Source organism: Mycteria americana, chromosome 10 (assembly GCF_035582795.1).
Source record: "Mycteria americana isolate JAX WOST 10 ecotype Jacksonville Zoo and Gardens chromosome 10, USCA_MyAme_1.0, whole genome shotgun sequence".
Taxonomy (NCBI): Eukaryota; Metazoa; Chordata; class Aves; order Ciconiiformes; family Ciconiidae; genus Mycteria; species Mycteria americana.
Genome location: NC_134374.1, coordinates 9489684 through 9505085, shown reverse-complemented (window position 1 = coordinate 9505085; position 15402 = coordinate 9489684).

The following is a 15402-nucleotide window of genomic DNA, read 5'->3' as shown; positions in this document are numbered from 1 at the left end:
TGAATTCTGAGTAGAGATGGGTCTTGAGCCCTAGTTCCAAACTTTAATCCCCAATTGGTGCTTTTAGAGTGCTGAAGAGGAGGAGAGCAGACAGTGTGAAGACAAATGAAGAACAACTGCATAGTGTCTGTATTTGAGTTCCCACTTTGTTTCACTGGAGACTTCTTTATACAACAACTTTTAGCATCTACTGCTTTCCCCCAACAGCGGAGACAGGATGTCAGCCTAGACAGACTCTCAGTCTGAGTCTTGACAGCAGTTGCTATACATTTATGGTAAAGCCAGGACTGTGTCCATTTGATGCCTTTGTCTGATAGCAGTCACAAGTTCCCTCTTCCCCAGCCTCTGGGTCAGTAACAGAACAAGCTGACTGGCCAGTTCCACTTAATTATTGTTCATTTTTGGTGAAGCGAAGAATAAATGTCACTGTGTGACTGTGCTTAACTAATGTGCCTGATTATTAATAGCCAGTTTTGGTCCCCCCTCCCAGCCTATGTGCCACAAAATACATTTCCCTTCTGTCTCCAGGATCAAGTTGTCTGGGAAGTCACTGTTCTGCAAAGAGACTGGACAAAAAGCTTATTGAACATCCCTTCCTTTTTATCAGAAGACTGATCTTTCTTTTTATTTTTAGCATGTTATCAACAAAAGTTGCTTTATTGCTTCACTTTGCGTAGATGAAGACATGTTTTCAATACAGACAAAGAGCTCTACCCAGAAGAATTCACCACATGGTTCTCCTGCATGACACACATGAAGTCCACTGCTTGGTCACCTGGTCCTTTTTTTCCTCAGACCTCAAATGCACGCCACACCCTGCCTTGCTCTACACAACCTTGCTTAGTTCTCACTGAAAGCAGGACATTTTATCCATGCCCCAGATTGACTTTGCCAGTTTATCCCAGCTTCTTAAACCCCAGACTTCTCTAGTGCCTAGGCATCAGCTCCAAACACTGACCATTTTGCCACACAGATCTTGTAGTGAAATCAGGTGATGCTCTTTTGAAGAGAAAGAGGCTTCTTGTCCTATGAAGCAGAAGGAAGCCTCCTTGCTGGGCAGTAGTGGCCAAATGAGATGTGCATTGCTACAGGGAGGATACCAAAAAGAGACACCTTATAGATGCCACACTGTTGCTGAAGACTAGCCTTTTCTCTGGCGGGTCCCTGTTGTTCTTTAAACAGCAGTTCCATATACCCAGGTTAAAGGACATTTAAACATTCTGGGCCAGATCTACTCTCCATACATACATGTGACTCCCACTGGAGATGCAAAGGCATTTGACTCTACCCTGGCAACGGCTTTAGAAAATATTAAGTCTGTGCCAGTGTCTGTTCAGTGCTAGTGCTGCTCTCTGTAAAGCTTTCAAATGCTCTATTTCCAATTCTGGAAGAGATAGTAATTTGTTATCTTACCCACTAATGCCAACAAAATCCCTGTTTCCGTTTCCTAGGATTTTAGTCCTGTGCAATAGGGAGGAGAAGGCACATTATCTGCTTCTCCGTACAGTTTATTATCAACATTTCTTCCTGCTTCAGCTTTACTTCTAATGACAGGCTCAAAATAATCAAGAAAAAGAGTAGCAAACGTAGGAATAATGCAATGAGTGCTGGTCTCCTTCTTAAGCTGTAAGAGGAGCATGTACAGTGTGTGTGTGTGATGTTCTGGGACTCTCAGCAGGGGTCAGTCCTGCAAAGATTATCCCAGGAATAAATGTATGCATTTAAATGGGATGACAGTATAAGAGATTAGACCTCTTAAGGGCCTTTAAAATGAGGAAATCTCAATTTCCATGAGCTTGGAGTGGACCCAAAGTCATCAGCTATAAGATTTTTACACCATTCACTCTCTAGAAATTTCTGTTTGTGGATACAGATAACTGAAGACATCATTCACATATTGCCCAGATGGAAAGCCTCTGTATTGATGATCGAAGCTTGTGATGGCAATGCTCTGCTGGGCTGTGCTACAGTCACTCCTTGGTGGAGCCATGCTTTCCCCAGGCACTTTTCCACCATTTGTGTGCCTACTTCCCAGAGCTGGGCTCCTTAGGGGAGCTGTTTGCGAGTGTGATGTTGGCAACTTCATCGCTGACATTGCAGCTGGCTCCATACCCAATCTGTGTACTGAGAGTGCAGTCCTGAAGCAAACTTTGCTGCACAGTAACATCACCAATAGGGGCTATAGCTACTCTTCTTTAGCATCCCCTGCACATTTGGGCTGATGTTAATATAGGGACTGGTTCTTTGAGTACTAACTGAGCCACCAGTGTTTGATGTACTCCTGGTCCCTTGGCTGTTTGCAAAAGCTCAGTTGCTGGAGGCTAACAGGTGGCTTGCAGCATCTAAAGGTGCTGTGTTCCCTTGGGGGTTGAATTAGCCTACCTAATGTCAGGTAGGTGGCAGACCCTCTGGAATTCACCATATCAGTGTTGGATGTTACCACTGCCAAAGCTCTGAGCCTGCAGCCAGGAGTGGACTGGTGTAACCCGCTGACAAGTTCTTGTTGCTCGGCACAGAGCAGAGGTTGGCCTGTTATGATTCACAGGACCTGGCTTTGTAGCTTAAAATATAGCAGCTCCTGCTTGACACTGGAGAAGCCTTGTTCAAAACCTGCTGGCAGTCAAGATAAATGCTCTTACAAGAATGGAGAGACCTTTTACAAGGTCTAGAATTTGGCTAGTTCCTCAAGTCTGAGCTACCCCTCACTGCTTTAGCAGTATTCATTTCTGCAAATACAGTCCCCTGCCCACCCACTTCAATTTCTTTCCTATTCCTTATAACCCTTTCTGTATACTGTCCATCCTTGTCCTTCCCAAGCCATCCTCCCCCACCCCCAGGCCACCTCAGGCTCACACAAAGCTTGCAGGAGCAAAGCCAATTCATTGCAATGTTCATATTTCAGTGAGTGGGTCATATTGGACAGGGCTGCAGTGGAAAAGCAGCAGTGGGCAGCTGTTTCCCATTTATTCACATGTAGCCTCCACGGCGCTGTCAGCAGAATATTAAACAAGGTTTTAGCATCTGCTTTTTTGGTTGGTTGGGTATCAGCCAACTGCTCCTGAATTCTGAGATTGACTAAGTGTCTGCATATCTCATTAGCAGGGTTAGCTAATCTTTATCACTCATTGCCACAGCAAAACCTCAGCAGCTCTGAGCTCCTTTGCAGAACATAATTGTTGTCTGCAAGCGTTTGATTCTGGTGACTTCTATTGCCAAGCCACAGCATGGGCTCTCCTCTGTTTCACAGGGACTGTAGGAAAGCTCCAGGCTGTACTAGACTGAAAAGAGCTGGTCACTCTTAGGAAAATGAATGTGCCTTTTCTCCGGTGAAAAAAAAGATTTAGCTTGCCTCTCTGCTAGGTTTTAAATCACAGTACAGAACTGAGGACAGTACAGAAATTTACTGGCTGTAAATTTCACTCTTGCTGGCCCAGGGTGACATCCAGCTATTCATGTTTGTATTCCAGGCAAAACCCCAAGGACATCCCAAGAGGTCACCATTTGTGGTGGGCTGCAGCTCCTTGAAGCTTCCTCACACCAGTCAGTTCATTCTCAGCTCTCTCACCTGCTGTATGTTCTGCTGAGCAGAGCCTATTCCAAGAGTTCAGCTAGCAGTAAGGAAAAGCTGGTGGAAAAAAACAGAAGGGAAAGATGCAGTCCTACAAGTCCCACAATTAAACTGGCACCTTCTCTCTGCACCTGGTTGTGTGTCCACCCAGCAGTGAGTTGGGTGAACATATTCCCTTCTCACCAAAAGCAGAATTGTTAGGAAAGGAAATATCTCTTCTCCCTGTCACAGTGAAGGCTCTTCCCTGCAGAACATTTACAATTACTTCACCCAGTCTACTTTTAAATAATGCACTTGACACCAGTCAAGAGGAAATAGCAAAGGTGAAATGTATTTTCTATGCTGGCAGTGATTTTGCCTTGGAAGGTTCCTCTGATCAGTCTTTCTGTCCATTTCAGTGACATAGCTTAAATTCCACTGGGGGTGAGTAAAGTCCAGCCACTGAAGAAGAACATCTGAACACCCTGCAGTGTAATCACCCTGGTAATTTAAATATAAGTTCTCTGAAGGGAATTTAAATCTCTAAATCTTCCTGAACTCGCTGATCTCCTTTACAGTAGCAGAAAGATTTGTACCACTACTTTTTCTAGCCATAAAATTTCTCTTGCCCTTTCACGTTTTGAGATATTTCATTTTCTGTGGCTATAATTCCACAAGCTACCTTCATGTTGTGTAAAATGTACACACAGTTTGCAATGCATGACCTGTGACATAGGAGCTGTCTCCTCCCATCAAATATTTCCTGTAGGCAGGAAAACATTTTTTAAAAGAAATGAAGACAATACAGATTTCTTTCCTGCTCTTTGTCACAGAAAAGCACAATCTCAGACGTGATGGTAAGACAAGGTCCACAAATGAATAACTCTTTTCAAAGGAAACCTGCGTTAATAAAACTTGGCACATCAGTCTCTACATTTACACATTCCTGTATGCAGAAATCAGGACTGTCACTTTTGGAGACACATCCTGTTCTTTCTGGTAGTGGGACATTGAGGTCTTTCTCAGATCTACTGACATTTAATGATTCTCTTTGCTGCCCTGCTTGTGACTGTCACAGCACATCAGATTCATTGCCAGCTGAGGTAAGACTTGTTTTATGAGTCTGACAAGAAATGTTAAAGTGTCTGAGAAAGAGGGTAAGTTCCTTGCACAGGAAACATGCCAGCCTGCCAGAAAGAACTACAGAGAAGCAACTGAAGAGAGTGCACACATACAGAAGAATTCCAGTGCCACTCATCCAAGCAGCAAAAGCAGCATTTAATTTGCCCCAGCCTGATCTTGCTCAGGTCTCAATACATTGAAATACCTCCCAATATTCCTAATGGCCTGAGCACCATTTTCATTTCCTGATGTGCTGCTGAAGCTTTCTTGCCTTCTGCTGCAATCTTGAAGTGAACCAGTGTGCCAAAGAGGATGAGGCAGTTAAAATAATAGTATCCTTACTAACAATGCTTGGCAGTAAGAACAGAAGCCCATTTAAATGCCTTTCTGTTTGTCTGTGTTCAAAGTCACAGGGTTTAATTTAGCGGTTATATGGTTTACTCTGCTCCTGACTCGCACCCACAATGCTTTAGCAGCACAAAGTGGTGCAAGGCCAAGCCAAAGCCTTTTCAAAAGAAAGGGTTGTCTAAAATGATGCTACAATCCTCAACTCATTGGGGTAAAATGGAGATAAACTGGGATTAAATTTAAGTGGTATGCTTGTTGATTATTGCCCCCTAAAGCTAATGATGTGGGAGATGTGTGCTGCCTGGTTTGACTGGTACATGAATCTGAACTGAGCTCAGTTCCTTATTTAACATCTGGATACCAGGCCTGGAGCTAGTTCCATGAGCAAGTGATAACAACAGTATTCTTACTCAGACAGTAAGAGCTGAGCTGCTGATGCCTGGGAATTGTAACTGGGCGTTACTAGGTTTCTATGCAGCATAAAAAATATGAGGCTGAAAATCTCTGGGCATGGGTGAAAGAGAATGCAACTGTCCCAAAAAGCACCATAAATCTGGGCATTGGGTATCAAAGGTCTGGTTGATGGTTCATGATCCATTTCCCTATAATGGGATGAAGGAGGCTGGGGCATATACTAAGAGAGAAAAGGTAATGTTGGGGTATCTATCATTTTCATCTTTTATCTACTTAGCACTGCAATTTCTCCCAGAAATCCATGGGATGCTGCCAATTTTCATGCAGCTATGGTTAAAAGGTTTGAATATATTTTTTGATCTCGGTGTTTTTGGACTCTGTATTGCTGCTAGGCTGGTGCAGACCAGCTTGCCTACAATAGTCTTCAGCACCCTTCATCTTCCCATGATGCTTTAAACTGGATGTTTGGATGCCTTCTAGCAAATCATACAAATATCCACTAATGGCATAGCATTTTTTTCTAGAAATGGTTCCTATACTTGGTGGCATGTTGAAGATGAGGCCCATTTCTGGATGCAGCTCTGAGCATTGTCCTACATTTCTCTCCTAGCACTTTGTTTTCTCTGACTTGGTTAACCACTTGTGAAACTGGCTTAATTCTTTCTCTCCCATCTTTATGTCTGCTATGGTTTTAATACACATAACAGTGACTGACTGTCTTTGTTCTGGGGACAAAAGTGGCTTTCACTGTTCTGTTTTCATTTGAATACTTTGATTTACACATTTATTTCTACATGGCAATATATATGCCACGTCATGGAAAAGCTGGTGCTTGGCAACACAAACCATCACAAATGATCGCAACATGTCACCTTCCCTTAATGACCTTGGCCTAACATCTCCAGGTAAGGGATGCAACTGGCAAGCTGACATTTCCCTCAGGAAATGCTCTGTCCCTCCTCTGGTTCCTCCCTCCCTTCATTTGGAAAATCTTTGATAATTAAATCACTGCAAAGGCAAATGATCTGTTGTTATAATTCATTTGATAATTCAGCCTAAGCCCCACGTTTCTCTTTGCACAAATGAAATTTGCTCTGTTCACAAAAGATCAGCTCCTCAGCTACCTGCTTACTCACACAACCCCCTTCTTAATTAGGTGGCTGAAACCAGCAAAGCATGGCCTTTTTCCCAGCACAGATGACCTTAGGGAAACAAAAAAGGTGCTTTTCCTTAGAGAGGTCCTGGAGACCTTGCCATAAAGGGGAGAGATATATTCATTTCTGGAAGAAGATATAAAGGTATAAGAACTCCTTGGTCACTTACTGTAGGCAGCATCTCCTGTTCTCAGACAAGGGCAGCAGAGAGAGAGGAAAGGGGCTCAGCTGTTACACTGGGGACTCCTTATCCTGGCTTCTTACATTTTTTTTCCGTCACTCACCTATGCTTCCTTTTGCTTTAGCAGGTTTTGCCTCAAAGAACTGGATCAAGTTTTAATAAATGTCTTCTTGGACAAGAAGAGCTTCCAGGTTTGGCCTGGAAAGCACAGTCTTTTCCCCGGTAGCTGGAAGAGTTGCTCTGTAAGTGCCTGTAGACACTTTTTCCCGTTGCATAGCCTAACTAGTTCAGAAGGATGGAGCAAGTTCAGGCAGGGTGTCACCTGAAACAAAACCCATGACATGATGCTTTCTATTGGTGATGTCTTTAGATTAAGCTTGGATATTTTTCCATTAGAAATCATAGTGGTGTAATGGCTATTGGCTCTACATCCTTACTGAAATGTTACACTAGGGATCCAACTAAGAACTTGAGGATCTCACAGTTCCTTTTGGCCTTCACTAACTACCAATCTATTTGAAGAGAAATTCTCCATATCCAGGACATCAGGTCTGTATTACCAGAGGACTGTGTGCCTTCTTTTGTACCTGGATTGGGATAGGCTTTTTATTGCCTAGTAGGGAGGTGGTGTAGCCTCAAACCACCCCCAACCACTGCAGCAGTGCCCAGTGCTCAGCACTGCCATGAAAGCTGTGCCAGTTGGAGAGTTGAAAGCAGGAGCAGAAAAGGAAGGAGATCATATACAAAAGGCTCAGAGAAAAGCTGCTGTACCCTTTGCTTACTGCAACAGGCATTTCTTTGCCAGGCCTCCCTTGGGAACAACTGGAGAAATCTCTGCTGAGTTGCCCTAATGACCTATACAATGGACTAAACCAACTTTCAGGAGATTTTACTTTCCCATCTGTAAGGGCTGGAGATCCTACTGATGTCCCTCAGTAACATTCCCTGTGAAACAGCTAGCTCTCAGCCATCACTCTCCCTTTCTCAGAGGCATGTGATATCAAACTGCATTATCCAACCATGAATCTCCAAATCTCTCTGGGACTGCAGCACATAAAAGCAATCATGTCTGTAATTAATATGTTTGATGAGTAATGGACAACAAGTTAAAATCCACAAGATGCAAGTAATGGCAGAACTAGCTGAGGATGACAGTGAACTTGTTGTGGCAGAGAACAAGAACCAAGCAGGGAACTAGGCTGGGATAGCAACTGCTTGTAGCTGTCTTAGGGCAGATTCACTGAGACTCTTCAGCAGAAAGTGAAACTAAAATCCAAGGCCCCAGACGCTGGTAGCTGACATAAAAGGGACCTGATGCAGCATCAGCAACTACCAAGAAGTTATTAGGTCAGCAGGAGGAGAGAAATGGCTAGAAACGTGCTTTGTCTTGGCCAGTCCTGACATTCTATCTCCACTTGGGATCATTGTTCCTCTGAGGGCTTTGCTTGTTTCTATTATCTACTTTTTTCTTTGAGATTGGACTGATCCTCAAGTTTACCACCTGTAGTCATGCTTTGCCCAGGGAATGAAGAGCCAAAGTAGGTGGGAAGTGCAAAGGTGGGATAAAAAGTACAAAGCAAAGTAATCATCCTGCCCTTGTTCCTTTGAAACACTCCTCAGTTTCACTTGCCTCTGAACTCTGCCTCTGAACATTTGGATTCATAATAGAAACAGCTGTGAATTTTCACTGAAGGTTTCCCTTTGCTGTTCCCTTCCTTTTCCCTTCTGGATAGAAGCTCCCCAGCTTCCTCAACCACCTGATCAGGTTTGTGAGTGAGACATTTGAATGCCAAGGCTCTTTTTTCCTTGCCACCCATCTTTTTGTCCAGGGCATTTTCTGGGGTGCGGAGGGTAGAATAACATTGTGTTTCCATTTACTTCTGTAAAATCCCTGCAGTGATATAAGGTTTGTTCAGCTCTCACTGAGTACCTGATCTGGCTGATATTTAACCCACAGCAATAATAATTTCATTACCTTTGAGATTTCCGTCACTGAAAAAGAATGGATTGGCATGCTAGAAGCCCAAAATATCAACCACATCTTCACTGCATATCCCATTATGTTGTTTTACTTGGTGTCAATATTCATTTGTAAAGAGCAATAGGCATCAATAGGCAGTAATAAACAGGAGTATCCAGTGACAACCACTTTGTATAGTGGATGCTAGTTGAAAGTTTCTAAATAACCTCTGCAAGTCATTGTTTCTGGATACTGTCAAGGATCTCAGGGCTCTAGAACATTTAGCAAGTTATTTAGACAATAAATACTACACAAATTTATAAAAGAATAAAAAACATTTTTTTTTTAGCTGACAGTACAGATTCACTGAAACTCTTCAGCAGAAAGTGTAACTAAAAGCCAAGACCCCGAAAGCTGGTAAGCTGACATAAAGGGGTCCTGCCGCAGCATCAGCAACTACCAAAACTTTACAGCATGGAGCAACCACCAGCCATCTGGCGCTGACAAACAACCTGGGGGTAGGTTATTGCCCAAGTGTTATTACTCAGGTTTTACAGTAGCTTCAGAAGCAGCTGTCTTTCTGTGTCTGTGACAAACAAAACCAGGTGAACCCCAATCTGACCTAGCTTCCTAGTTTGTGGCTGGCTAAATCAGTGGTAGCTGCTGACCTCCTGATCATCTGGTGATATGACATTTCCTCACTAGAATCAGCCCAAACTAGCACATTTTAATTTGAGGGAAAAGGGCAAAACTCTTTGTCATGTTTCTCCTAAAAAACAGCTTGCCTATCTTCTACAGGGAATGCTTTGTTATCCCCTGCTTCCAGAGAAAGGGATCCCAGCTCTGCTGCACAGCAGTATCACATTAGCTCTCTGCAGGCATGACTCTCACATGTAGTTTCCTAAACAGTAGAACAATTTTCTTTAAGGAGCCTGAGGGAACAAGGAAGAAAAAAAAGGAGGAGGCAGAGTAGTGGGAGACACTCACTAGAGACCTTGACTTTTCAAGAGGAGAGTGCTACAGGCTGATTGATGTCCTCACATCAACAGAAGGCAAACACAGCTCCCTGATTTCTATATTCAGATTTTGACTGTAACCCCTTGCAGTACAAAAAGCTCAGACTTTTAAGAGCACATAATGGCAGAAGAGAGAAATAGGCTTCTTGTATAGCAGGCTACTACAAAACTTATATGCTATTGAAGTGTTACAATTTCTCTACCTTAGCCTAGCCTAGCCAATATCAGTAAGTACCAGGAAAAGGATAAGGAAATTACCCTAGCCCATTTCATTTAAGTACACTGAAAGGCCACACCTGGCTTTTGGTCTGAACCAATCCTTGCCAGCAAGCCTCTATTTAAAAGGTATATAAACCCTTACCAGAAGGCAGGTTGTTTGGTAGGTTCTGGTGGTTTTTTGTCTCTGTTAAATTTACCAGGGTTTGGTACTTTGAGGCCTCTTTCTGTATATGGTAAATTGTGGGGTTTGGGGGAGGGGAGAGGGGGGATTTTTGGGTTGGGTTTTTTTTGTACCTGTATTTTGAGAAAGTGGCTGTGTGTGGTTTGACAGCAGCTGTTTTTATGCTGATAAACTAGTTATAGTACTGGGTTTTAATCTGAAAAGGAAGAAAATGCTTTTGGCTGTACAAAATACCTGGTTTCACCTCAGTGCTTTTTGTGCTGTAGTATCAGAATAAGGCAAGGAAAGCCTGTATGATAACTTGTGCCAAAGACACCAAGCAGAGTCTATAGGAAATCTATGTGTTGCAGGCCCTGGGCTCTATTAGCAGGGGAGACAAGCTTTGTGTCTGCAAGTATGGTAGAGAACTGTGTTGTGATATCCCTGCTGTGGCTTTGGTGTTCAGGTCATGGTATTTTTACTGTTCAGAGATTTCCTGACTCAGTGCAGTAGGTTAAATACTTTCCTGAATAGCGCTCTATTTTTTCCCCTCATCTTGCTCTCTGATTAGCTCACCTTTTCCCCTACCTTCATGCTAGCAAACAGACTGGAAATAATCTTGTTTCCAACATCTGCTTGTTCTTAGTTAGACATCAATTATAGACTCTTAAAGAGTAGTTCTCTCTTCCTTAGTTTTTTCTTACATGTTCCTTTCCTTGCTCTCCCTTCTGTCTGTGCTGTACACGTGCCCATTGCTCTAACTCACCCCTGCTCTCCACCTCTTCCACAGCATCAGAGCTATGCTGGCAACAGGCCATCTCGCACTCCAGATGGCTGGCACTTGCTGCTTCTGCCACAGGCTGCGGTAATGAGCTAGTTATTCCAGAAACAAATCCAATGCTATTTACTTCAGGGAATGGTTATACTAGAATGAGTTATTGCCTGCTTCATTTCTGAAGGATGTGTTCCCTGCTAGTTAAGACATCTTTCTTTAACATCACTCTGAATCTACTCCAGGACTTCCTGACTGAGGCATGGAGCAGGCTGTTTTCTAACAAAGGTATAGTAGCACCTCTCCTCCTTGGTGTTGTTAGTCTGATGATGACTGTCACTTCAGGGCTGCTCACCCTTAGTTTTATCCACCTCATGGCTGTTTTTCCTAGTTTGTGTGCAGAAAATAAAGGAACCAAAAACTCTTTTACCAGCCTGTGTGATGCAGCCTTTCCCAACTTGTTAGTAACTTACTGGGGGTTGTTTGGAATGGTATTACTTTACTTATATTGTGTTCTTTGTTTCAGTGTTCTAGAAATCTTTTTTCCTTGGATCTAGGTCTTTAGGTCTTGTATGTCATGATTTTGCTCATGTATGATATACAATGATCCCATTGTATATCCTCTGGACACTTTGCAAACACCAGAGACTTTACAATAGGGCAGCCAAACCAATGAATATTTCTGCTGCGGCTGAAACTGGTTTGGGCCAGTCACAGGGAAAAAGTTTTCTTATCCTGGAACCAGTTCTTATTGATGGGAAAGTGAGTGGAAGCATGTGGAAAAGTCAGTGCATGGGGAGAGTCTAGAAAATTGTGCCACTTCTGGGATGTCTATATTCAGCTGCATTGTGGCTAAACTGGAGAGCAGAGTTTTGGTAGGGAGTAGCAAAGTTGAAACTGTGATGGATGGGCAATTGCTTTGTATTAACAAGTATAGTCTGGATTACAGCTACCTACATCTCTTTGGGGCAAAGGGGTGTACAAAGGTGTTTGGGAAACACAAGACTGAGACAAGAGTTATAATGAGAATAAGAGGCTTAGAAGTAGTTTTGCTGTGAGAGCCCCTGAAGAACCATAAGAAAAAGCTGAGATCTGCCTTCTATGTTAAGGAGCAGTAACTTGAAGTTAGAAGCCAGAAATATGGGAAGGCCAAGCAATTGAGGAAAGGACTGCTGCTTGTGGCAGCTGCTTAAAGACTTTGTGTGTGCCTGTCCTGGGACTTGTCCAGCTGCAGTGTCTGCTATCACTGTAGCAGACACAAAGATATACCACCTTCCACATCACAAAGCTAGTGAGCTAGCATCCACCCCTGTCACAGTATGGGCTCACTCCTGCTCTGAGACCCACCTGACCTAACATGACCCCTGCTCTGTAACAAATCCAATGTGCACAGTGACACATCTGACATCCACAACCTACTAAATCCTGCAGTGGATTAGAAATATATTTATAGGACTGAGATGAATATTAATAAGCAGTCCCTCTCTGAAATCTATATGTCTCCTAAAACTACTAGCTTTTCAGCCAACATAAATTAACATAAAACTACTGCTAATCTCTATCCTGGGTGAAGGGATGGAAAGCAGCCCTCCAACTCAGCAACTCCAGATCCCAATTAAAAGCACCAGCTCCATCTGTACTTCAATGAATGGGATCTCTCGTCTCCTACCCTAGTAATTAGCTAGATGTTGCTGTAATCTCCTCCTGCACTAGGCAGCTTGCTCGTATCCCCTTTAATGACTCCAAAATGGTCACTGCCAGTAGTCCTTCCATATGTGTTTGTCCTGCTAGTTATCACCCTGTGTAGGGATATTTTTCAACTTTTCATCCCTTCTCAAGAAAACTCATGTTGGTGAAGCATGTGCCTGGGTTTAGGGTTTGTTCAAGAGCTGGAAAGACTGAGCAGTGTTCACAGTTTCAGATCTAAACTCTCCCCTTTGTAAATGCAGAAGCACAGGCTCAAGAATAGATTGGACTCTCCTCTTGAACAGATATTCCTCATGTGCTCTGTGTAGGCCAGGCTAGTAAGGCATAGTCAGGAAGCAGGCATCTTGAGCTGGGCTCTTTCTCAGTATAGAGCTGAGCTATTGACAGAAACATAGATAAACAACATGTGGATTGTGGCTTGTCTGAGTTTGTGCTCTAGCTTCAGTCCTTGGGGTTCTGACATGTCCCTGGGCACCCTGGTCCTGTGGCTATGGGGCAAGCATTGCTCCTTCAAAAGAGGCAGTACATTAACTCTGCAGGGAATGTCAGACCTGCTACCTAACAGCCTTTGAAAATCCAGGAAGATGCTGAATGCTTAAAGCAATATTGAAAATGTTTTCTGCATATAAACCTAACCACCTAATACTATGAGTTGTTGAAGGAAGAGAGAAATGCATGTGAACAGAAATTCACAGTATAAAGTAGGAGTTCTTGAGCTAGCCAAAAGGAAATCCTGGGCATGGGGACTTGTAGAAAATGGGATGTGTGCATGTGGTTTTATGCTGCCTGAAATGCCAATGTGTGTGAATTCAAAGCTGTGCTTCAGACAGCGCTGTTCAAAGAAAACCACTTGTACATGATCTTCATCAAGGGTGTGGAAGTAAAAAGGAGACTCTGACACTGCTAAGTCACAGTAGTCAGTGACCACATGCATGGGGTGTGAACTTCCCATGTGTTAGCACTGAGAAGCTAGTAAGAATTTTATGGAATGAGTTAAAGGCTATCACAATGGGTTGTTCAGGGAATACCATGGAGGTGTCTCTAGCCAACCACTCTGCAGTACAGTCTAAAACACCCAGATATTCTCTTTAGTTTCTGAGCTCCTTCAAAGATTTAATCGCAATGACATGTAACTTCTCTGATCCTCTTGCTACTTTGCCGAGGCAGGAAAGCAGATGCTTTTGGCTGCCCATGCTGCTGGCCTGCATGGCTCACACAGCTGTTATAAACTGAAACTCTTATTGGGTTGCCATCTGCTGGCACTGCATTTAACTGCTTCCTACTGGGGGTAGCAAGGAGAAGGACACCTATAAAAGGGGGTCAAGCAAGCCTGAAGTGAAAGTGCCCCATAACTTAGTTTCTTCAAGTGTTTTATAAGTCCTTCAACCAATGGTCTGCACTGGCTTAGCAGACCTTGCATTAAAGGGAAGAAATGTGGTGTTGTATAGGGAGCCTGTTCCTAGTGTCTGTTCTAATTTGAAATGGTTTCTTACTATCATCACCCAATGGGCCACATGAAACAAAACAATAATTAGTTTCTGCAAAGCCTTCATTTGGTCTGACTTGAATCAAATAAGTCACATTACAGCTAATGTTTCAATGCAATATTGACTAAGCTGAAATTCCATCTCTGGGGCTTGTTTTCCCTAGAAATAGCTCAAATGGTAAGCTAGTATAGTTTAAGCAAGGGCCATTCTGCTTTTGATCCTGTAAGGCAAAAAACAGAGTATGTCTGTGTTCCTCTTCCACTTTATGGATGGTAAATCCCAATGTGCAAACTGGAAGGTGTGTATAAATCCATCTGCATCATTGCTAAGAAGCAGTGGTCCAGGCCTGACTAACTGCTCAAAATGATTTGAAAGAAGCTCAAAGCTCACAGGCTTGGGTGAGCTTGCTGAGATGGAGTTTGCCTTGTTGCCAGGCTCCTGGAAGTGTGTGCTTAGTTTGTTGTGGTGGGTTGACCTTGGCTGGACACCAGGTGCCCACCAAGCTGCGCTCTCACTCCCCCTCCTCAACTGGACAGGGGGAGAAAAATATGATGAAAGGCTGTGGGTCAAGGACAGGGAGATCACTCACCAATTACTGTCACAGGCTAAACAGACTTGACTTGGGGACATTAATTTATTACTAATCAAATCAGTAGGGTTATGAGAAATAAACAATCTTAAAACTCCTTTCCCCCACCCCTCCCTTCTTCCTGGGCTCAACTTCACTCCTGATTTCTCTACCTCATCCCCCCAGGTGGTGCAGGGGGACGGGGAATGGGGGTTGCAGTCAGTTCATCACATGTTGCCTCTGCCATCCTTCCTCCTCACCCTCTTCCCCTGCTCCAGTATAGGGTCCCCCCACAGGAGACAGCCCTCCACAAACTTCTCAAACGTGGGCCCTTCCCGTGGGCTGCAGTTCTTCACAAACCACTCCAGCATGGGTTGTTTCCATGGGGTGCAGTCCTTCAGGAACAGACTGCTCCAGCGTGGGTCCCCCACAGGGTCACAAGTGCTGCTGGCAAACCTGCTCCACCATGGGCTTCTATCCACAGGTCCTGCCAGGAGCCTGCTCCAGTGTGGGCTCTCCATGGGGTCACAGCCTCCTTCGGGCACATCCACCTGCTCTGGCATGGGGTCCTCCACGGGCTGCAGGTGGCTATCTGCTCCACCATGGACCTCCATGGGCTGCAGGGGGACAGCCTGCCTCACCATGGTCTTCACCAGGGGCTGCAGGGGAATCTCTGCTCCGGCGCCTGGAGCACCTCCTCCCCGTCCTTCACTGACCTTGGTGTCTGCAGAGTTGTTTCTCTTGCGT